Source organism: Peromyscus maniculatus, chromosome 4 (assembly GCF_049852395.1).
Source record: "Peromyscus maniculatus bairdii isolate BWxNUB_F1_BW_parent chromosome 4, HU_Pman_BW_mat_3.1, whole genome shotgun sequence".
NCBI lineage: Eukaryota > Metazoa > Chordata > Mammalia > Rodentia > Cricetidae > Peromyscus > Peromyscus maniculatus.
This window is the reverse complement of record NC_134855.1, coordinates 125,316,293-125,342,006: the sequence shown is the minus strand read 5'-3', so window position 1 is coordinate 125,342,006 and position 25,714 is coordinate 125,316,293. Positions and strand designations below refer to the sequence as shown.

General features: G+C 37.2%; 1 long non-coding RNA gene across 2 annotated transcripts in view; it reads right to left on the bottom strand.

The window, feature by feature from the left end:
- Positions 1-23,659, bottom strand: part of LOC107402159 (uncharacterized) — a 48,470-nt gene extending 24,811 nt beyond the window's left edge. The window contains exons 1-2 of one of the 2 annotated variants that reach the window (XR_013050819.1): positions 14,719-23,659; positions 8,808-13,528 (exon numbers count right to left, since the gene is read on the bottom strand). This is a non-coding gene — a long non-coding RNA (uncharacterized LOC107402159). The remainder of the gene's footprint in view (positions 1-8,807; positions 13,529-14,718) is intronic. The other variant, XR_013050820.1, reaches the window with a different exon arrangement.
- Positions 23,660-25,714: the final 2,055 nt, after the last annotated feature.

The following is a 25,714-nucleotide window of genomic DNA, read 5'->3' as shown; positions in this document are numbered from 1 at the left end:
ATTTATAGAACAGGTACATTAGTTACATTTAAAGTTGTCTACTCAAACTATTTTCGTTTTAGAAAATATAGTATCAGGGTTTTTTTTTATATTGGAAACATTTAATTATCTTCACTTAGGAGAAACAGTCTCCCAAATGAGGAACACTTTTTAAAAAATGATGTAAAAGTTTTAAAAATAGTGTAAACAAGATGGTCCACCAGACAAATGTTTCACAAACAACACTGGTTTCCAATCCCGAATATTTGCAAGTTTATATAACTTGATATATATGGAGCCTAATTGACACAGATATTTTCCCAAATGTCTCTCAATCTGCACTTGAATTCTCTACTTAAAATTTCAGCAAATTATAGTTCTGTCCTGATTAAGTACTTGATTGCTGTCAGTGATTTTTGAAGGTTTTCAATGATTTGCTTAAGTTCCACTTCAGACACTGTGATCAACCTCTGCATCAATTCTCCTACATCCCTACATCAAATATGTTCTGAAGGATGCTCATAGGGTCTTGATCATATCTTTGCTTTAGAGAGAGTCGAGAATCGAGCCACTGACCTAAACTCTAGAGAGCTGGGTATTACATGGCTTGGTAGGTAGGAGCTCAATTAAATATTTTTCATTCAGCAGACTAATTCCTTTGAAGAATCTTAAAGAATCTAGGCCACATGAGGCTTTTTGTGAAAATTTGACAAGCAGCTCTCCACCAGATTAAAATTCCAAATCTTCTTTCAGCATTTGCCATATTGATCAATACCATTTTGAATATCTGTGATTACTTTTCAGAATTTCACCTGAGCAAAATTCTATCCATGAGCATCTGGTTTTCTTTCACTATACCTTAAGTACCTCTGCCTGTGATAACCTCCTCTACTCCACCCCAGTTAACAACATTTCTTTGGACAGTTGGCTGCTTTTCTAAAGTATGTATTTTAAATAATATGTTAGATTAAATGAACAAACATAGCATTGGCCTATTCTCATACCTTGAAAATGTTCTCAGCCTTTCATTTTACCCTGCAAAATATTTTTAGATGAAATAGAATATTACATATTCAGAAAGATAAAAATGAGTGCCTTTATGTGCAAAGAACTCTGTGTCCTACTCTACAGATACTTGCTCAGCCATGTTCATTGGTGCTCTATTCACAATAGTTAGGCAATGGAAACAACCTAAATGTCCTTTAACTGATGAATGGATAATGAAAATGTGGCGCATATATACTCAGGAATACTACTTATCTGTAAAGCAAAACAAAATGATGAAATATGCAGGTAAATGGATGGAATTAGAAGAAATTAAATTGAATGAGGTACCCCAGACTCTCAGACCAATATAGACAAATGCCACATACTTTCTTCTTTCTTGTGGCTCCTAACTCCAAATCTTTCAATATAAGCAGCTCTCAACCCTTGTCTTAGTTAGGTTTTCTTCTGCTATGAAGAGATACCATGACCATGGCAACTCCTCTAAAGGGAAACATTTAATTCTGGCTGGCTTACAGTTTCAGAGGTTTAGTCCATTATCTTCATGGTGGTGTGCCAACAGACATGGTACTGGAGAAGGAGCTGAGAGTTCTACATCTTGATCCACAGGCAACAGGAAGTGAACTAAGTGCCACAATGTGTGTAGCTTGAGCATAGGAGATCTCAAAGCTCACCTCTACAGTGACACACTTCCTCCAACAAGGCCACACCTACTCCAACAAAGCCATACCTCCTAATAGTGCCACTCCCTATGGGGGCCATTGTCTTTCAAATTTCCACACCCTCATCAAAAAAAAAAAACTTCTCTTTATAACAGACAGAGAACATTACAGGAAACCACAACCAATTAATATGCAGATAACAAGTAATCCTGTGATTCCCCAGCCCCAGTTGACACATCTACAACACAACTCCTGCACCAAAGGCTCAGGAATATCAAAGTAGAGGAGAAAGATTATAACAGCTGAAGGAAAAGCAAGTCTTCTCTGAGACTGTGTCTCCTAGAAATATCAGGGAAGTCTCATAAATGTGTAGTGGGTAGCTGTTCCAGCTTTGACCTTGAAGCACTAACCCTAATGAGCAGCTAGTAACTGCCACACCTGTCTATGACCCCAGGGGTATGGCTGAGACAGGAGCCCTTAAGACTCGAGATCTGTAAGTGCCGGCTCTCTTGGATCCTCATGATCCTGGATACTGCATTGCAGACCAAGTCAGTGTTCTCCAGAGAATCACATTGGACTGCACCTCACCTCTCCCGGATCCTGTAACCAAACCCTTTACTGGTTGTAAGTTACCCTGAAATAAACCTCTTTTTAACTACCAGATAAACTACATGGAGTTGCCTTGTTAAATCCCCGCTTTAAACATGGCTGTCTAAACAAGATGTAAGCAAAGACAACACCAACAGAAAAGCTAACATGGAAGGGGGAAATCTCACAGAGCCTCATCCTAGACAATATATATAATGTTCCATGTGTACTTTACCACTAAACCACATACTAGCCCAATGACCTATTTTCAGTTTTTAAACATATTGACCACCTTTAAGATTCTAAAAATCTCTAACCACTCTTCTGTAAAATCTTAACTACTTATTTCACAACACATTCCTCCTTTTTAATTCTTATCTTCCCTGGTATGTTCCATGCTCTTTTTTTTTAGTGGTTGTTCCTTAAGACTCATCTTCTCTTTCTTTGCTTTCCATTCACTGTTTTCTCCCTATGAATGCTAGTTGGGTTTGGTCAACTTGACACAAACTTGACACAAAGAGGGAATCTTAATTGAGGAACTGTCTACATCAGGCCATCCTATGGGCAAGTCTACAGAGGCATGCATGTCTTGACTGATGATTGGTGTGAGAGGGCCCAGCCCACTGGAGGTGGTACCATGCCTGGACAGGTGGTCTTGAGTGGTATAAAAAATGCAGGTTCAGTAAGCCATGAAGAGCAAGCCAGTAAGCAATGTTAAGCAATGATCTTCCATGGCCTCTGCTTTTCAGTTCTCCCTGTTCCTTCTTTGAATTCCTGTCCTCACTTGCCTTAATGATAGCCTGGGGCATGGAAGTGTGAGCTAAAAGAAACCCTCTTTCCCAAGTTTGTATGCATTTTATCACAGCAACAGAAACTAAACTAGGACACTAAGCATCCTTCTCTTGCCATTGTTTTGTCAGATGCCTACATCCAACCTTGGCCCACTCCTGAGTTCCAGGACTACATTATCAACCAGCCTAATTATTTCTCAGATATTCCAAACTTGAACAACATTAATGATCTCTCCCTCTTCAAACCAGAGCTTACAGTTCAATCACTGAAATCCCTAACCATCCATTCTAGTTCAGTAATGCATGGCTTGATATTCCTCCTTTATTCCTGATCTCTAACAGGGCTCATTCTAGTTTGCTGGAGGCTTCCAGAGTAGCTAGTATTAATGCCACCATCCAGCCTCTTACTAGACTGTAGTTGAAGTCCTTAGCATGCAAATCAAGCCCCTCGAATCCCTTGCTGATCCAGGTGTAGTCCGACTCCCTGTCCCCACTTCCCTATCTCTCTTCATACTTGTTTTATGTGGTTTCTCACTGAGTACATCACATGCCTGATTCTGTTGTTTCTCTTCACAGGCTTGCTGTTCTCTCTGCACTTCCATTAGCCCTCCATCTGCTAATCCTACTTATTATTTCCAGGCCCAGTTTAAATAACAGTTCCACAATAAGTCTTTCCATATCCCTCCTGCTATATTTGACTGAACTAGATTTAGTTCTCTGGGCGACCACCATGATTCGAACCTTTGTTCTGATGCTATCTGCAGACTAACAAATAGACTGTTTCATGGCATGTGGACTTGTCTCACCTTCCACATTTTTAACTCCTAGGGGGTAGTGCTACCTGTGATCCAATTCTTTTCATTTCTAGCAACTCCCAGTCACATAGTAAGCTGTTAACAAGTGTTTCAGATGACTTTTATTTCTTCCTATTACAATTATGCTAGTTGCCCTGAGACATTATAGCCAAACCTGCCAATTTTATTTGGAAGTGCTTTTTTTCTGATAGACCAATCATAGCTCACTCCTTTATCTAGTTTAAAATGGCTGTAATAAACTCAAGGCGGCCGGGCAAAGGTGGTACATGCCTTTAATCCCAGCACTCAGAAGGCAGAGCCAGGCAGATCTCTGTGAGTTCGAGACTAGCCTGGTCTTCAGAGCGAGATCCAGGACAGGTATCAAAACTACACAGAGAAACCCTGTCTCAAAAAAACCAAAAAAATAAATAAACTCAAGGTGACTGAGGTATTAACCCAGAGCCCTCCCAATGCTATTCTGTGTCTCTGTCTTTTTCTTTTACGTCATCTATTTTTTTTTAACCAATTTGTTATTTCTTAATCCTCACTCCTCCCTTCAAGACTGTTCAGAAGTTGTGCAGGACCCAGCAGGTGAATGTTGGGATTTTTAGTTTGTCTATATTGTTGCTTTTCTTTCAAAATCTAATAAAATTGTCCTCAAGTTTCCTTCTTAGTCTGTTTTTTAATTATTTAAGAGACTATGAACCCCCCCAAACAGAATCTCATTTTCTCCACTAACAATCTTGTAACAATTCTTCAGCCCCTACCAGGTGGTTCTGCACTTGAATGATCCTGTAAGCTCTAGCGATACACTACAAAACATCTTATAGAAATTCTAACTTGCAAACCAAAACAATGACATTCAATAGAGGTTAGCAAACTTGTTCAAGGACATCTAGGCAGTTGGCAGCAGCCTTTTGAGTCTGCTGTATTTTCACTTTTCATCATCCCTATGAAGAGAGCTTTGCACATCATCAGCCACAATGCTGAAACAGTCTCCCACGAAAACCCATCTCACAACACTAGCTCATCTTATCTACAGCCAGTCGTAGTTCTGATTTTTGATTGCTGAATGTATTATATTTTTCTATGTTTGCTAAGTAGGTTTTCATGCATTGTAAATAATGCAGAAAGACAATGTCTCAATATGGGAACTAACTAAACATCAGTCTTTATTTTGCCAGATAATTACAAAATAATAAACACCTAGAAAAAAATCAGATATAGTTTTCTATACTCTATTGTCTGCAACAGCATTGGGTTTGATTAACAAGGGGAAAAAGAGCTGAAATGAAAAAATGGAAGAGGGTTATTTACATCCTGGTTTGTTTGTACATCCTCTAAGAAGCTGTAATGCAGCACAATTTCAATGATTGTCACAAAATTGGTAGTTCTCAGCAGTACCTAAGATTCTCCATTGACCTGATTGTTCCTGGAATTCATTATAAAACAAAGATAAGAATAATTTTCGTAGGATTATTCTTAAGAGTCTGATTGTGTGTATAAGCAACTACCATTTTCAGTTTTCTGAATATAAAAGCATGCCAAACAGAAAGCAGTGATTAGGAAGAAATCCAAGGCATGTCATACTCAAACTTCATAATGTGTCAGTATTTGTTCTGTTTTTAGAATTCAAGTTCAGAGAAAGAGCAACTATATCCTTTTGGATTCATCTTTACTTAATATTCACTTCCTGGAGCTCATGCAAGCATTCTACTTCTTATATTTGCCATGCATCTGTGTTTTATTTTTATTTTTTTAATGGTTAATCTTCTAAATAATGCATAGGTAATTTCTAAAGTAAAATGTCTTCCTCAATGCCTAAAAGAAATATATTGAATTAAAAATAAAGACCCAATGGTGGCTAATTTGAGTTTACTTGTATAAGCATTAATGTGAAGGTGTGTTCTTCACACTACAATAAACAGGAACTTTAAACACTCTGCCTTTAAACAGGAACATTTTGGTTTTTGTTCTTCCAGAAGTGATTCCTGCTTTTAAATATAATTTTCATTCTGTAAGTATCTGATTTTCCTTGGACTCAGATAGAAAACTGCACAAGTAGGTAATGTCATTTCTTGCTTAGTATTTTATTTGAAGGCATATAATGTTTTCTTATTGACTTCTATTCCTCATTGGTATTGTTAATTATGATCATCTGATTAAGGTGTGTCCAATTTCTCAAACTAATAAGCCATCTTTAAGAAGATACCGAGCCGGGCGTGGTGGCACACGCCTTTAATCCCAGCACTTGGGAGGCAGAGGCAGGCGGATCTTTGTGAGTTCGAGGCCAGCCTGGGCTACCAAGTGAGCTCCAGGAAAGGCGCAAAGCTACACAGAGAAACCCTGTCTCCAAAAAACCAAAAAAAAAAAAAAAAAAAAAGAAGATACTTTAAGGTGACAAACGGCTGCTACCTATCAAAACTTCCCCTTAGAAAGACTTGTCAATGGATACTAACCTGTACTTAAAAGAAATAAGTTCTGTTGGTCTCTTACATAGTAGAGTGACTGTAAAAATAATGCACCTGTATATTTTTCAAAACATTAGAAAAGTAAATTTTTGATGGTTTCACCACAAATGTAACAGCTTGAGGAAATTATTTATTTATTTTGATTTGAATATGACACACTGTAAGCATGAACTAAAACACCAAATGATACCCCACAAGTATCTACCATCTATATACCCATCTTTAAAAAGACATAAACAAAACAAAAACCACATGCAAATTGAAATTTAGTATGTGATGAAGGCAAGCATCTGAGCTGAGGAGATGTCTCAGTGGGTAAAAAAGCTTGGTCTTAGTCATGAGGACTAACCTGAGTTTGAATCCCCAGCACCCATGTAAAAAGCCAGGCATGGATGTGGGTGCCTATAACTCCAGCATTGATGGGCTAAGACAGATGGATCCAGAGACTTCACTAGTCAGCCAGCCTAGTCAAAATGAGCTTCTGTTTCAGTGAGAGATCTTGTCTTAAGGCAACAAGGCAGATTCATAAAAGATATCTGATGTCCTGGTCTGGCCTCCCTGCGCGCGCGCGCGTGCACACACACACACACACACACACACACCACAGTGCAGTCACTTGCAATTTCTTGTGTGGGAACCTGCACTCTCATATGTATCAACAACACACACCAACAACAACATATTTACATGCATATACCACCTTCACACTAAATAAAAAGGACTTAAGAGGCAAGCATCTTAGCTGACTCAGGAGAAAAGAGGTGGTAGATGTAAAGACAACTAGGGGATCATACAGAAAAGATGATGTTTTTATCTACTTCTTACACCATAAGAATTTTCAATGAATCAATAATTTCACTGTAATGTGGCATAGTGGTGCATGCCTGTTATCTCAGCATTTGGGAGGCTGAGACAGGAAGATTGCTATGAGTCTGAGGCTATATAGTGAGTTCAATGCCAGTCCAAACTACAGCTGCACCCCACCACCCCACTTCAAAGTTTTTTTACACATAAAAAATTAATTTGGGGAGGGGCCAGGGAATAAAGTGAATGTCTCTATAATCTAAAAATAAAATTATTACTTTAAAACCTAGATATGTGCTGACAATATAGTTCTGTTGATAGAGTGTTTGCTGTACAAGTATAAATTCAATCTGAGTTCAATCCCTAGTAGCCACATAAAAATTGAGCCATGGTGATGTACTCTTGTAATTCTAGTCAGAGAGGGAAGAAGAGACAGGATGGTCTCTGGGGCTCACTCACCATCCAGTTTAGCCTAATTGGCAAGTCCTAAACCCCAGTGATAGAATCTGTCCTAAAGACCTAGTAGGTGGCTCCTGAGAAAATGATAATCTAGGTTGTCTCTGGCCTCCACATACACACATACTCAGGTGCATCTGCACACACATGTAATCCATGCACACAAAAACACACAAACACAAACCAGAAAGAATAAAAGAAAGATAGGTCACAAAATGGGCTCCACAATGGCAGTGCTGGTGCTATGTTTAAAGAGGGAAGCTCAGGTCCCACCAGAACTGGGTTTTGCTAGGAAACAGAAACCTAACCTCCAACACTCATTCTCACCTCTTCCTGGAATGTCCCCACACTAACTCTCAGGCTGTTTGGGCCTACAGGCTACCTCTCAGGATAAAACTGACAAGGCTTTTCCTTCCAAGCTGCTGTTTTCTACTCTAGTGAGCCAGCCAGGCAGTCTGTCCTCCAAGAAACTTTTTGCCTATGTACAGAGTAATGTAGTTTGGTGCTTTTGCTGCACTCACTAGGAAAACACAGGGTTGGCATTCTTACATAGGAAGAGATTCCAAAGAAAAGGAAAAAAGTCAATATCCCAAATTGAAAAAAAAAAAAAAAAAGACCAAGAATTTGAACAGAAAATCCCAGGAAAGAAATTCAAAAGCAATAGTTGGCTTTCTATTGCTGTGATAAAACACCATAGCCAAAAGCAATTTGAAGAGGAAAGGGTTTATCTTACAAGCACAGTCCATCATCAGGGAAACCAAAGCAGGAACTCAAGGTAGGAACCAGGAACCCAGAGGCAGGATCCTGGAGGCAGGAAGTGAAGCAGAGACCACAGAGAAATGCTGCCTACTAGTTTGCTCCACATGGCTTGCGTAGCCTGCTTTCTTATACCACCTAGAATGGACTGTGCCCTCCTGTATTTGCCTACTGGCAATCATATGGAGGCATTTTTTCAACGAGGTTCTCTCTTTCCAGAAGACCTTAATTTGTGTCAAGTTGACAAAAAACTATCCAGCACAGCTGGTGTCCCTGGGTTCATTCTCTGTGTGAAGGGAAGAGGGGGGAGGGAAAGAGAGGGAAAGGGAATAGTAAAGAAATTCTTAGCCATGTGAAAAGTTCTTTACCATATGAAATGATGTTGAACCTTATTTGCAATAAGAAAAATGTAAATTAAGAGAAAACTGGAATATCATTTTTCAGATTAGCAGAAGTTATCAAAAATATTAGTGGCAGAAATACAAAATGACACAACCTTACCAGGAAAGAACTTGGAAATATGTTGCAAGATTACAAGGGCAGTTCTTTTACCCAGTAATTCCATTGTAAACCCCAAACACATCCTGGAAAGAAAAACATGAAATGATACATATTATTCACTTCAGCATGCTCTGTAATACCAAAGACTTGAAACAACTCAAATTTCAATCAGAAAGAGGACTAGGTGAATGTATTATAACACATCCATAAAATGGAGCATCATTTACCTGTTTAAAAAGACTAGCAAATATATATTACCTCTACACAGTGATCTCCAGGATATACTGGCATGTGAAAAAGTAAAGTAGATACCTGGGGACTTCTCTAGCACCCTGTTTCTCCCTGTTCCCTTGATGTCTCCCTCTATCATGCTATCTCTTTCCTTGCTCTCCCACTCTATCTCTGTTCCAGCTCGACCATCCCGTTCCCTTATGTTCTCATCCCCCATCCTCTACCCTCCATCACCCCTCCTCACCCCCCCAGTTCACTCATGGAGATATCATCTATTTCCCCTTCCTAGGGCAATCCATGTGTCCCTCTTAGGGTTCTCCTTGTTAGATACCTTCTCTGGAGCTATGGATTATAGTCTGGTTATCCTTTGCTTTACATCTAGTATCCACTTATAAGTCAGTACATACCATGTTTGTCCTTCTGAGTATGGGTTACCTCACTCAGGATGATATTTTCTAGTTCCATCCATTTGCCTGCAAATTTCATGATGTCATTGATGTTTACTGTTGATTAATACTCCATTGTGTATATGTGCCACATTTTCCTTATCCATTCTTTGGTTGAGAGATATCTAGGTTGTTTCCAGGTTCTGGCTATTACAAATAATGCTGCTATGAACATAGCTGAGTATGTGTCCTTGTGGTATGATTGAGCATCTCTTGGGTATATGCCCAAGAGTAGTATAGCTGGGTCATGAGGCAGATTGATTCCCAGTTGTCTAAGAAACTGCCATACTGATTTCCACTCCCATCAACAGTAGAGGAGTGTTCCCCTTGTTCCGTATCCTCTCCAACATAAGCTGTCTTCAGTGTTTTTGATCATAGCCATTCTAACAGGTATAAGATAGTATCTCAGAGTCATTTTGATTTGCATTTCCCTGATGACTAAGGATGTTGAGCAATTCCTTAAATGTCTTTCAGCTATTTGAGATTCTTCTGTTGGAAATTCTCTGTTAAGCTTTGTAGCCCATTTTTAAATTGGATTGCTCAGTATTTTAATGTCTAGTTTCTTGAATTCTTTATATGTTTTGGAGATCAGCCCTCTGTCAGATGTGGGGCTGGTGAAGATCTTTTCCCATTCTATAGTCTGTCATTTTGTCTTACTGACCATGTCCTTTGCCCTACAAAAGCTTCTCAGTTTCAGGAGGTCCCATTTATTAATTGTTGTTCTCAGTGTCTGTTCTACTGGTGTTATATTTAGGAAGTGGTCTCCTGTGCCAATGCATTCAAGACTACTTCCTACTTTCTCTTCTATCAAGTTCAGTGTAGCTGGATTTATGTTGAGGTCTTTGATCCACTTGGACTTGAGTTTTGTGCATGGTGACAGATATGGATCTATTTGCAATCTTCTACACCTTAGACTACTAGCAATAGTGGAAAGGGTGCCTGAATTGACCTACACTGGCAATCAGATTGGTGAATAGCCTAACTGTCATTATAGAGCCTTCATCCAGTAACTGATGGAAGCAGATGTGGAGATCCACAGCCAAGCACCAGGCCAAGCTCCGGGAGCCCAGTTGAAGAGAGAGAAGAGGGATTCTATGAGCAAGGGGCATCAAGATCATGATGGGGCATCCTACAGAGAAAACCAAATCAAACTAGTGGGAACCCATGAACTGTGCATAGATGAAAAAGTTGTTTAGCTTGACCTGCTTAAGGGGCCCCTTGCTCATGCACCAAGATCCATCCCTGGTGCATGAGCAGGCTTTTTGGAGCCCAGTACCCATGGCAGGACACCTTACACAGCTTTGGTTCAGGGGGAAGGGCTTGGACCTGCCCCAACTGAATGTACCAAGCTCTGCTGACTCCCATGGGAGTTCTTGCCTTGGAAGGAGGTGGGAAAGGGGGGTGGGTTGGAGGACAAGGCTATTGGGGGAGGGGGGAGGGAAGAGGGTGGAGAGGGGCATCTGTGGTTGGTATGTAAAATGAACAGAAAATTTCTTAATAATAATAAAAACATAAACTAAAAGCAAGTGCATACAGTATACTCCCCCCGGCACACAACTTTATTATAGGAACATCAACTGGATCATTTTATATTGTGGGTAATTACTTGTTTAATGTCTAATAATAGCACCAAACTTTTAAAGTTTACATTTTTAGGAAAGAGATGTGAAAATATATACTCCAGGAGATCCAGAAGTTGGAGGGAAAACTCAGAACTCAAAAATATGTACATGAATCTATTACATAATATTGGTGTACACTGTAAAGATGTGTCTGTGCCTATTATGCCTACTGATTGGTTTAATAAAGAGCTGAACAGCCAACAGCTAGGCAGGATAGGATAGGCAGGATTTCTGGGAGAGAGCAAAAGAGGAAGAGGAATTTAGGCACAGAGATTTTGCCAGAATACTCAGAGCAAGTTGGACATGCTGTACTGAGGTAACTGATCCATGTGGTAGAACACAGATTTAAAAAAAAATGGGTTAAGTTATAAGAGCTAGTTGAAAACAAGCCTAAGCTAAAGGCTAAGCTTTGTGTAGGCAGAAAAGGGGGAAATGCTGTGAAATAATCCTTTTGTACACTGTGAAGATGTGTCACTCTTATTGGTTTAATAAAAAGCTGATTGGTCAGTAGCCAGGCAGGAAGTGTAAGTGGGAAAACCAGACTAAGGGTGCCAGGAAAAAGAAGAGCTGAGTCATGAGAATCAGAGAAGATGCTAGGAGATACAGAGGAAACAAGACATATAGAAAATGAGGTAACAAGCCATAAGCCACATGGCAGAAGGTAGATAGAAATATGGGTTAATTTAAAATGTAAGAGTTAGCTAGTAACAAGCCTGAGCTATTGACCAATCATTTACAATTAATATTAAGTTTCTGAGTGGTTATTTGGGAAGTAGCTGCTGAGGCACAGGAAAATTCTGCCTACCATCTCCATGTCATTATTTGGGGGCTAGCGATCCAAAAATAGTCCAACAAGTAAGCTTTCTGCATGGAGGCCAGGCACGGTGGTGCACAAATTCAATCTCAGCACTCAGGAGGCAGAGACAGGCAGAGATCTTTGTAAGTCAGAGGACAGCCTGGTCTGTAGCAAGCTCGAGGTCAGGCAGGGCCACATGGTGAAACCCTGCCTCAAACAAAAACAAAAAACAAAAACAGAGAAGTAGAATATAGATGCAAAATACCTAAAAGTGTATGAAACATATATAAGGCAAACATATACAAGTCAGATATAAGTGTTTTACTTTCAATGGCAAAAACTACAAAATGTTTGGAGATAAATATGTATTCTAAAACATGCCTGTTAAAAATTTAAAAGCTCTAAATAATGTTCATAAAGCCAGGTATGTATTGTGGAACATAACTAATTTTAGAACTCTGGGAAGAGAACAGAAAGATCAGAGGTTCAAGGTAATCCATAGTTACATGGTGAGTTCAAGTTCAAGATCAACCAACATGAAATTCTGTCTCAAAAAAAGAAAAAAAAAAGGTTCATCAATTGTACAGCTCAATATTGTCAGGATGACAATTCTCTGTAAACTGATCTACAGAGTCTAATACAATTCCAGTTAAAACCCCAATACAATGCTTTGTTGAAATTAAATGTGTGTGTTAAATGGCTCTAAAATCCTTTCAATTTCATACACTCCATTCCAGATTAGGGAGAATTCTGTTGGTGGTAATGATGGTGTTGGAGCTGGCTGGTGCGCTCTTTCTCTCTTTCTCCCTCCATCTCTCCTCTTCCCTCTCCCTACTCCTCTCTGGTTTTTGGAGAGAAGTTCTTGTTATGAAAACCTAGCTAGTCTTAAACTTGTCATCTCCTGCCTCTGCCTCCTAAGTGTCAGGATTGCTAAGTCCAGCTACCCAATCCATTTTGGATCTGTTTGAAGGCATTTTCTCAATCTGTTTGAAGCCAGTTTTGTAGTACCAGAGAGATAAAACAATAGTAACTGCCAGGTGGTGGTGGCACACACCTTTGTCTCTGTGAGTTTGAGGTCAGCCTAGTCTACAAAGCGAGTTCCGTGACAGCCAGGGCTGTTACACAGAGAAACCCTGTCTCAGAAAAAAATAGTAAGCACTCTCAAGAAAATGAGATTTAATCTGTCAGTCAGGCACCTTAAATTAGATTTTTACATTTTTGGCATAATTTTTCCTTTTCCCCCTCATATAGTTTATCAATGAAATTTTTGCTCAGAGACATGCTCCCACAGCTAAATGTTTCTTATCAGATGAAGTAAATGCATCTTTTACTAAGGAAAGAAGAGACAGAGAGAGAAGTAAATGGGTATTTTGTACACACACACACACACAGGGATAGGATTGCAAGTGTTTGGTTATAAAAACCAAAATTAAATATAAATTTAATACAAATTCTGTGGCTCTTAAATCAATAAAAATAAATTTGTGGAAAAATATTTACTTGTTTTTTGAGACAGGTTATACTGTATAGTAAGCTGGTCTTGAATTTATATATGAAGCTAGTCTTAAACTCTTTATCTTCTTGTCTCCACCAAAGTTCTGGGAGTACAGTTGTGTGACATCATACCTAGCAAAATATTTCACTTAAATTTAAAAATTTAAATTGTAAGTGAAAGTAAGATTATACTACTAACTTTATAAATATTACAAAATGAAACACAAAATGTGCCATTATTTGTATCTAAAACTTTACTTTTGTAAAAAATTACAAAAATAACAGGATGAGAGGAGAGAGAAGTACAAGTGTACCAAATCTCTTGACTAACAGAAGATATTTCAACACACTGCTTTTCTCTTGTCTCTGAAGATTATAGAAATAATGACTATTATTTCTGAAAAGTGTGAAAGTAATCAGTAGCATAATTTAAGACAGGAATATGTCTTTTTGATTACTGAAAATGCAGAAAACACACACAAGTATTTATGAAAAGAAAAAGAAAAAAGGGAAATAACAAAACTAAAACAAGATGACAAAAGCAAGACAAGTCTTACAAATTATAATAATAATTAAAATACATTCAAAGACAAATCCCTTGACTCAGTAACAACGTCTCATCAAAAAAACCAAAAGGTCAGGTGAGTATTAGTCAAGCAATTCAAAGAACACAAAATCAGGTTACAAAATTAATATCAAACAGCGAAGAATTTAGGGCAAACATTAATTGGGCAAAGATATTAAAGCAGATAAAGAATACAATTTTCAAAATGAATGAGTTTCATGAAGTTGTACTTTCTAAGTAGAATTACATTAAAATATACAGATGTTATATATTCATATCTTGCATTTGCAAGGATACATTTACCAAGGCTTTGTAAATGCCACTATGCTCTGAAGTTACCCATAGTCAGCCATGGTTGACGTTAGTGTCAAAGACAAACCTTTGGATTGCTGCATCTTCTTTGAGCTGTTTGCAAACCAATTTCCAAAGATAGAAGAGAAGTTTTGTTCTCTAAACACTGAAGAAAGGGGAGTTGGTTATAAGGGCTCCTCCTTTCATAGAATTATTACAGGATCCATATGCCAGGGTGGTGACTTTACATATCATAACAAGCAAGTCCATCTATGATGAAAATTTCAACCAGCGCATACCAGCATTTTGTCCGTGGCAAATGCTAAAAAGAACACAAACGCTGGCCAGTTTGTCATCTGCACTAACAAGCAAGCACATGAACTTTGGGAACATAAAAGATAGCGAGAGTCTTATAGGAGACATGGAACATTTGAAGTCTAGGAATAGCCCAAACTAGCAAGATTACCCCTTAATATTCTGACTTGTGTTCATCTCAACAACCAGACCATTTCTTCTGTAGCTGAGAAGAGTACTCATTCCCTTCTAAGTCTAGCTGGATTGCAGAGCTGCTTATGATTATGAATAAAACCTAGATAACAACAACAACAAGAACAAAAATTACCACATTTTTATATGAGCAGTGGTGGTAGGAGGCAGAACAGGCAGAAGGAAAATCATCTTTTAATGATTGTTGCTGGCAGATCAAATAAACAAAAGGTAACTCTTATGGGTCAGGTTTCTTGAAAAGAGACTCTGAGAAAGCTACTGCCTGCAAGAAATTTATTGGTTGCACTCTTAAAATTAATACTTGTGAGGGAATGGTGAAAACTGGACGGGTACAAAGGGAACCCAAACCATGCTGCAGGTGCACTGAACACCTTAGATCCTGCAGAAAGCTTTGGAGCTGGCAGGATCTTTCAAAACAAAGTCCCCACCAAGGGAAGGCTAGAAAATCTTTGTATTTCTTTACAAGTCTCTAGGGCAGAATACATTCCAGAAATGTTTAACTTCTCTGCTGAAGACGGTTACTGGGAACTGACTCAGCTCTGTTCTAATCAGCTAACAGTCTCACAGTGTCCAGGGCAAAGACAATACTGTTCTCAACAAAAAAAGGAGCTAGAATCTCATGAGGACCACTGGATGAGAATAGTAATATATGGAAGAGGGGTGAACTGGATATACACCCTCTAGATTACTCTGATATGTTTCTTCTAATACAAGCCAGAAGCACTAAAACCTAAATAATGCAATGTTTAAGGCTGACTTAGAAATGTATCATGCCTTTCAGGCTGGAGAGGTAGCTCAGTGGTTAAGAGCACCTGCTGCTTTTCCAGAGAACCAAGTCAAGTCACAGTACCCACATGGAAGCTCACAAGCTTCTGTAACTCTAGTTCCAGGGAATTCAATGCTCTCTTCTTGTCTTCATGAACAGCAGGCATGCACATAGTGCACAGAAACACATGCAGACAAAACACTTACACACATAAAATAATAAGTAAAATTTAAAAATAATGCTATTAAATTTAAAAATTGAACTTACTTTCCTAGCCAGCATCTAGGCAACATTTACAAAAGCATATTATTTCCAATATTGTTCTAAAGATGGTAAATGTAAGCTATAAAATAAGACAATAATCAGCTAAAATTAATTGCTGATTAATTAATAATAAATTATCAGAGTCCAAAATAATAAAGTTAAATCAAATGAAATACAGAATGGACACTACTATTGCTAACAAGCAAAAGTTGTTTTTAGATTAAAGGGGAAAAGTGAAGAAAAAACGTTAGCAGAAAAGTGAGCAAAATAAACATGATATTGCACTGGTTGGAAGCCTTGTGACCTGCAATATTGTCATCACTGCTTCCACCAGAGCTACTACAGCTGCCTTTTCTCATTTCCATACATGTATCAGACCATATAATCCTTCTGTTGGCCTATTTTTCTCTCTGGATTAGGCAGATTTTCACTAGAAAAATATGCTGGAGTGAAAGGCTAAGTAAATAGGAAATAAGCAGAATAATTTGTCCTGCATCTCAGTCCTCGTATATCAGGAATAGTCACTTTGTGTCTTGTGTCTTGTGGTACGTGAAGGAAGGTATATGTACAAAGTATGAGGAAGTCTCACAATGGGTTTATCTCTGTATTTTCTGGTAGATAATTAATGTCATAACATTCCTTCATTTATTTTCACTGCATGCTCACAAAAGTCTATCTTTCAACTTCAGTGATAGCATTATATCCAAAAGATACCAAACACAGAAAGAATGGTTCATGGAGAAATAGAACTTCAAGCAATCAACTTCTAAAATGTTCTTTAGATGAAAAGGTGGAGGGTATTTTAGATTAAAACCATTGTGAATTAATACCACAATGGAAATTGGAGCCTATAATTTAGAGTATTAATTTTAAAATTAAAAGGTGTGTTAGTGAGGGTTCTTGATAGAAACAGAACCACAATGAAAAAAGAGATGTATACACAGCCCTTGAGATCTATAAAGGACTGGTTGTAGGACAGTCACTCATGGATATAAAAATCTGTTGCTATGCTCATTTCTTACATGAAATATCATATACAAAGAGTCTATATTTTTCCTAAGTGCTTTATTTTTTGTTATTGTGGTCTTTGAGGTGCTGGATATTAAACTCTTAGCCTTATGTATGTTAAGGAAGAACTCTACCTCTGAGCTGCACCACCAGTCCCCTATCTCAAATAGTTTGAATTATCTGTTATCTATATCATATATAAAGTTATACAATCTAAATATCCATTATACTGTATCATTTAAAGAATAATAACAGATGTCTATACACATTCCATACAATTTTAGAAAATAATTTTGGTCTATGGTTAAAGATACAAATGTGAAGTTCATGTATATGTAAAGTTGACAATATATACAGGACCTGGTCAATATGACTTTAGGAGTTAGAAAATCTGATATCTACAAGGCAGAATCCCATTCCCTAGAGACTGCAATCTTTACTTTTAAGACTGTCAGCTGACTCAATGAAGCTCACCTGAATTATGGAGAGTAACATGTTTGAATTCATGTATACTGATTTAAATGTTAATTGCTTCTAAATAATGCCTTCATAGTAACACCTAGACTGATGTTTGACTAAACAACTTGGCACTGTGGTCTAGCCAAGTTGATATAAAAATTAATTATCAAATTAATTGTCATGAAGTTTTATAGTCTCTGTGGTATAAATTCTATACTCTAGAAACATATAAGCATCACGCTATTCCCAGGACCAGTATTTCTAGATGCATTAGAGTACCATGCAATTCCATGCATAAATCTGAATCACTTGAGAATAACTACTAAAGAGCAGCCTAGAGCAAGTCTTCATAATTCATTCACATCTCTTACAGGACAATAGAAACATTATAGTGTTAGACACAATAACAGTATTTGATGTAACCATATAATTTTAAGAACTTAGAACACTAAATGGCAATGTTGGAGGATCATAACTATTAAAGTTTAATATTTTATAAGACTGATATGTCCACTCTGCAAAGAAGGTGATTAAGGTTTAGTATTTTAGCATCTTTTCTTGGAAACTATGGCTGTTAATATCAGTTTTACACTTTGATAGCACTGTTTCATCAATGTATTATGTTTATTTTTATAAGAAGACATATTTCGCTTTCAATAGTCACTATGCTGTGTGGGAGCCCATTTTAGGGTTCCTCGTGGCTTTACCCAGCAGGTCCGCATAGAGGATGATTAGGACCACGGGCCTGAGTGCAGGTGTCTGAGATGGTCTGCACTTGGCTGTGCTGGGGGAAGAGGTCTTTTGCTCTACCCCTCGGTGTCTCTATAAATACCCTGGGGCAGAGACAGTCAGGGCCCGTTGGAATAGGTTCCAGGCCCTCTTGAGGCTATCCATTATTTTCTATCTGTTTTGTTTATCTCCGCAAGATTCTCCGCAATAAATTCTTCTATCTAATATTTCCTGCTGCTCACACTCAAGAAAACTCTGGGGAGCTGTGGGGTTGGTGTGTAAACGCCCTGCAATATTGATATATTAACAGAAATTTTGATATGCTACAAACATGAAATTAGCTGTGTCATGCTGCAAGGTTTTACATACTAGTGCTTGCTGAAAATTTTCTGAATTTTGAGTTTGCTTATTTGATTCTATTTGACATATAAAGCAAATCTATAATCTCTTTACATTTTACTTTTGAGTTCTGGTTTTAAGTACACTGAACAAACAATATTATTATTAGATTATTACCTTCATTTTACATGACAAATTGCCTCTTTCCAAAATTGGACCAGTGGTTATTTTTCCTTTTTTAAATTTTTTTTAATTGTGTGTGTGTGTGTGTGTGTGTGTGTATGTGTGTGTGTGTGTGTACAGAAGTGAGAGCAGGTGCTTGTGGAGGCCAGAGTTGGAGCTGGAGTTACAGGTATTTGTGAGCACCTGGTGTGGGGGTACTAGAAACCAAACTCAGATCCTCTGGAACACCAATAAGGACTCTTAACTGATGAGTCATTTATCCAGCCCCTTATTTTTAATTTTTGAAGTATCTACATCATCATTTTCATTTTTACCAAATACTTCCAGCAAAATATCCTTTCATTCCATGAACTTAATTGAAGTGTGAAATTTCTGTTGAATTGTCAGAAATTTCTGGTTTAGAATTCTGATAAAGAGAACACAAAATTTTTATTGTGAAATGTGCTTGATTAATGCTTTGAAAAAGAAAGCAAACTTTTGTAGATAGGATTTTAAAAGATACAGTATAAAACAAAAAACAGACAGCTAATCTTTTAAAACAAAAAACTACAAAAAGAATTTATAACTCAAGAATCTGTATATGAAACCTTACACAGAATGCAAACATTGTATAGCACTAAGTGGTGAAATATAAGTAATGAGCCAAATTTATCTCAACTGAATATATTCACACACATGCACATGCACATATATCTTATCTAAGTGAAAAAAATACTGAACTCACATGGCCATTTACACTTTCCACAAAAGCAGATATATCTATAGGAAAAAAATCTCTATTATGTCAGTTTGTACTGTTGAAAGTGGTTACCAAGAAAGACAGAAAATCTGAAAAGCAAGCAGTTAAGAGCAGTAACTGCTGCCTAAAGAAATAGAATGAAATTACTGACAATGACGGAGTGATTTCAGGAGGAAATGAGAAAATCATATATCAGCAAATAGAATTTTCACAAAGGAAAATAGCCCCAGTTTATCAAAGCTTTGATACTCTGTATTCTAGAAATAAATGCACTGCTGACATCTGATTCATAGAACATTAGTAACTAAATCACCATGTAATAGAGAAACTCAGAAGACTGAGGCATTACTATTAGAAGAGTATAAGGTCATCATGCACCCATATGGTGAGAATCATTTACAATCTGTCTCAACATAAACGTCTGAGCTGCCCAGATATCTCAGGCTGAGTGTGGTGAATACCCACATCACGATCTTGTGAGTTACTGGCATGAGTATTTTTAAGGTAGTTAGTTGATTATTTCTGGCTATTAGCAACTATGTAAATGTATTTGAGTACTAACTCACCTATGAAGGAGTGAATCTTTTTCTCATCTCTCACCATTAGAGGAGCCTATAGATACATAAATGAGACTGCTCAGAAAAAGAGAGACTACTAGTTTTTTACTTTTGACTTTTATCTGCATTTGAGTTTTCCCTTCTCTATCCCTTTGCCCACACCCGGACAAGCTGAGAAAAACCTAGACACTCCTTTCCTGCTTTTCTTGAGCCATTTCAGATTTGCTTGGAACAACTGCTCTGCTTTCTCCAGAACTAATTATGTAAGTAATAAAGTTTTTTATACTTTCTTGGTGTGTGTGTAGTGTCACTAATATCAACATCAGAAACCAGTTTTGAGAAGGTGTCCTTTCCATTCCCCAGGGGTAACAAAATAGTTCATAATATATTACTGAATAGGGATTCCTTCCCTTGTGTTTTTCTTTTATTCAGAAAAACCCAAGCTACTGGTTAGTGGCTTACAAATTACAATGTTGGTATAGATTTGGTGACAGCTGTAGATTTAAAAAAAAAATGGTTAATTTAATGACATTTAATTTGCTTACAGTACTTTTGGAATATTTGTGGAAATGTCTGTGAGTATACAACATAATTAAACTGAACTCCTGATCCTACCTTATTTTTGTGGTGTTCATAAGATTCTATGTCAATACTTCTCAACATTGCTAATGCTGCAACCCTTTAATACAGTTCTTCATGTTGTGGTGACCCCCAAGTATAAAATTATTTTGTTACTTCATAACTGTCATTTTGCTACTCTTAGGAATCATAATATAAATATCTGATATAAAAGATATCTGATTTGCAACCCCGGTGAAAGGATCAATTGGACTCCCAAAGGGGTTGGCACTCACAGGTTGAGAACTGCTGTTCTATGTCATTAGATCTGTTAGAGTGACTTCAGATTATATTACCCTTCTCCATTCCACCATTCAGCATTTTCATAACAAGACACATCTTCTGTGCTTAGATTTTTTAAAAAAGGCATTAAAAATCAATACATTTAAGTATCTTTTTTATCTGAGAAAAGTGTGAAATGCCAGAAACTACAAAAGAAACTATATAAAATTATGTTCGTTTTGTCAAGGCAGAGATGAAGGTTTTCAAGGCCATAAAAAATGGTAGCTTATGTTGCCACCCAATAATAGTTTAAAGATAAGAGTCGCTGGAGAAGGGAACAGAAAACCTCCCATATCTTTTCTTCCCTCAGTTATGGTGATGTCCAGAGTGATTGAGAACCTTTGGCAGTATAAGGAAAACCCCAGTGTATAGTAGCGGTGCTCTATCCCTAGCTCTCTGCACTACCAACAACAATAGAGACAAAAATCTATCTATAGCTAAGTACAGCATGAGGTAGGAATTAGTTTAGAGCTGTGGTGGTTTGAAAGAAAATGGCCCCCAAAGAGAATGACACTATTAAGAGGTGTGGCTTGTTGAGTAGGTGTGGTCTTGTTGGAGGAAGTGTGTCACTGTGGAGGTGGGCTTTGAGGTCTCATTTATGCTCAACTCATGCCCAGTGAGACAGACCACTTCCTATTGCCTTCAGATCAAGACGTAGAATTCTCTGCTACTTCTCCAGCACCATGTCTGCCTGCATGACACCATGCTCCCAGCCACCATGATAATGGACTAAACATCTAAAACTGTACTCCACCACCTCAATTAAATGTTTTCCTTTATAAGAGTTGCTATGGTCATGGTTTCTCTTCTCAGCAATAGAAGCCTTAACTAAGACAGCAAGTCAAGCACCTGGTATAATACAGGTCTTGTCAAAAACCACAAAGAAAAAATGCTTCAGATATAGGCAAGGGAGAAGTAGGAGTCCCTCTAATCTTGATGCACATTTTTGCAACTCAAACTCATTTAGACAACAAAGATAGAAACAAAAAATCATTTATCAGAAGTTCAAAGATACATCTCTACTCTCTCAGTTATGTTTTATTCTTAAATATTCTTAATGTTGAAACAGATTTTTCTAGAAACTGATATTTAATTATGGAACTGTGACAATGTATGACAAAGATGGCATAAATAATTTCACTGTGATATCAGAAAGGTTTTCAGATGACAAGTTTAAACATGTTAACATTTCATTTCATTATTCTGGCAACATAATTAGTTTTAGGATATAAGTACAGAAGGTGTTTTTTAAAAAGGTATGGAAGGTGTTAATCCAAGTATAATCTCATTATTTTAGCTCTGAGATATAAATGTCAATGAATTATGGTTGCTTAAGGTATTTTTAAAAGTAAAATACATACAGAAAATATATAGAGTTGCTTTTCACCTTAATTTTTTACATTTATTTATTTATTATTTGTGGTATGGCATCACGCACTCACCACAGAGCATGTGTGGGAGTCAGGAGAAAACTTGCAGGACTTTCTTCTCTCCTTCCACCCTGTGGGCCCTGGGGATTGAACTCAGGTCATCAGTCAGGCTTGGCAGCAATTGCTTTATCCACTGAGCCATTTCTTCAGCCTTTCTTTGTATTTTTTCCATGTCACTAATTAGATAAGTAGAGAAATACTGATAACAGTGCTATGTCTTAACCACACTAATTTAAAATTTGTAAGATTTGTAGACATTTATATCAAGGAAATGAAAAAAAAGTTCAGGCATTATATATATAATATAATGAGAGAGAGAGAGAGAGAGAGAGAGAGAGAGAGAGAGAGAGAGAGAGAGAGAGAGAAAGAGAACTGATTTCCAACAAAGGCAATTCAATAAATGATACTCAAGTAACTAGATATTCAAGGGAAAAAAGAAAGAAAGGATTAGAGAAGAAAATCAAAACAAATTGCATTCACTCCTTCTCACATGCTATGCAAAACTTGACTCAATGGACCAGGACCTAAATAAAGGCAAAATCCAAAACTAAAACATTAGTGAAAAAGGCACAAGGGTGTTAACGAAATCCTGGTTACATGATTGCACATTTGTCAAAACTCATATACTTAGAAAGACTAAAAAGAACAAATTTTTACACATATTTTATACTTAATTTTGATTATTTTCCGAGTATGAGTGTTAAAACAGTATTATTTTATCTGGCATTATGACATACTCCTACAATTCTAGCACCCAGGATTCTAAAGCAGAAGGGTAGCAATTTTGAAGCCAGCCTGGGCAAATGGATATCTAGCGATTTCTCTGACATCCTAGGTGACATGAAGAGACCCTGTCTTAAAATAAAGAGAAATCACTTTTCATACAACTTCTGCCACTGGCCACCAAATATGACTTGGATAAAAGCCAAACTTTACTGGGCTTAGCTCTTTTCTGTGGATGAGCAGAAAGGACAATGTCTTACTTTGTAGCCTCAGCTGGCCTGGAATTCACTGTGTAAGTCAGGCTCGCCTCAAACTCACAGAGATTGGCCTGTCTCTGCCTTCTGAGTGCTGAGACTGAAGGCATGGACCATCAAGCTCAGTCCCAGCTCAGCTTTTTAACAAGTATATTGAAGTCAATATAAGTGGCTTCTAGAACATAATATATTCATAAACATTAAAGTAAGTAGGACACTAGAAATACTTTATAATATAAAACTTAGGAGCCATATATTACATCTAGTTTGGAACCATTATTACTTCAAAATTATATTTCCTAGTCCATGAAAATAATCTTTTAAAGATTTCATTTTTTAAGCTTTAGAAAAATAAATTTCTTCAAAATGAAACAGTAAAATGTACAATAACAATAAGTATCTTTCTTTCATTAGTAATAATAAAGTATTTAGTGAAAAAGAAAAACAAAATAAACACACTGCACACAAGCTCTATATTTTCAGGAGTCTTGCTACGCACAGTAGTTTTCTAAGAATAGACATCAATCCCAAGATCTCTCTTTTCCCTGAAGAAAGAAGGTTAACAACACAGAAGTTTGTATGTAAAGAAAATTCTATTCTCTCCTTGTTTCACATACATACTTATGAGCATGTCCTGAAAATTATCATTATACAGAAATTCATGTTTGGCTATGGAGAACTCCTTTAAGCACATGCCAATGAGCTGAATTAGTAACTGATTCCTTGCCCCCATCGTAAAGGAACGAGCCTTAGCTTAAAACCTGAAACGCAGTTCAGAACACTAACTACATTAGTTCTTTCAAAGACCATCACCATTATAATTGAAAACTGGACTTAAACTCTAGTTAGGCAGGCTGGGTGTGTGATTCAGAGGTAGAACACCTACTTAGACTTTAGGTTCAAGCTTTAGTCCCCCTGCCAAAACAACAACAACAACAAAAACAAAAAACAAAACAAAAAAAAAAAACCACCAAAGATGATTATTTAGAAAGCAATGTGGAGCCGGGCGGTGGTGGCGCATGCCTTTAATCCCAGCACTCGGGAGGCAGAGCCAGGCGGATCTCTGTGAGTTCGAGGCCAGCCTGGGCTACCAAGTGAGTCCCAGGAAAGGCACAAAGCTACACAGAGAAACCCTGTCTCGAAAAACCAAAAAAAAAAAAAAAAAAAAAAAAAGAAAGAAAAAAAAAGTAGACCTTTTCTTTAAACTTTTTTTCAGTGCTGGGATAGAACACAAGGCCTTGTGTATGCTAGACAAGTGCTCTGCCACTGAATCCCATCCCCAGATCTCCTCTGAAGGTTGAAAGAATTATTCCTGAGAATCAAAGAATCACCACATTGGAAATTATATAGTCTTACTGCCATCCAAGATTATTTTTCCTTTACCATAAGTACCTGAGTCTGTTATTTAGCTTCTATTTTCACATGATCACCTGAGGCCCACAATTCCTCCTGTGTTCATGAAAAATTTTAGGCATTCTCAAACCTATTCACAACTAAAAGCAGACTTTGAAATTCTCAAGGTACTATCTATATGTATAATATTGTTAAATACTTTCCTGAAAGGCCTTTATTTTGGATTAAAAATTGGATTAGCTCTATCTATATATAACTTCTACTAATAAGTCATTTGATACAATAAAGAATAAATCTATTTTTTCTCTTACATTATAATTCTCAAAATATTTGAAGATAAATTTAATTTTTCATTTAAAATTACATATATAGCTGGCAATTCCCAGGACAACAACAATAAATATCTTTTGGCTACAGGGTTTTGCTTTATAGCCTAGGCTGGCCTTAAACACATACCATGCATTTACCTCCCCAAAATAGGTATGTATTTACTCCATGCCTGATAAAGTTTTTTCTTTTCTTTAAGATTTACTTTAATTATGAGAATGTGTGTGTTCATCACATGTGAGTTCTGGTGTCCATGGAGTCCAGGAGAAAGTAACTGATCCCCTGGAGCTGAAGTTACAGGTAGCTTTGAGGCAACTGATGTGGTTTCTTGGGAACAAAACTTAGTTCTGTTCAAGAGAAGTATGTACTCTTAGTCACTGAACCATCTCTTGGCCCCTTGATAAAGTTTTTAAACAAAAACATGAAATTCTAGATTCTAATACATCGCTTGCTTAATGGTTTCTAAATGTTACTGACATTTTAGCTCTGATGTGAAAAAATATTTATTTTCATTTATTCCCTTTTATAATAAAAGCAGAAATTATGAAAAGTTGATGTCAGTGGCTTTTCTTAAGGCCCACCAGAGGATATGTTGTACAGAAAAGCATAAACCTGTAATCTCAGCAGGAGTAGGAATGTTACAAATCCCAAGATGCTGTGGTTCCATAGTGAGTTTCAGTATAGTTTGAGCTGACTCTGTCTCTGGAAAAATAAAACACAAACAAAACCTCAAGGATAGAAGTCTACTGCCATTGTATAATACAGAAGAACAGAGAATCCAAATTTACTGGATTAATTAATAATAATTAATAAGGCTATATCTGCCAACCTGGTGCAGAAGTGAATGGTCTATAAGCTGATAAGAACAATTTAATGGTGAATGCAATTAATTCCTGTAGTCGGAAGGTCAACTACTATGAGTGA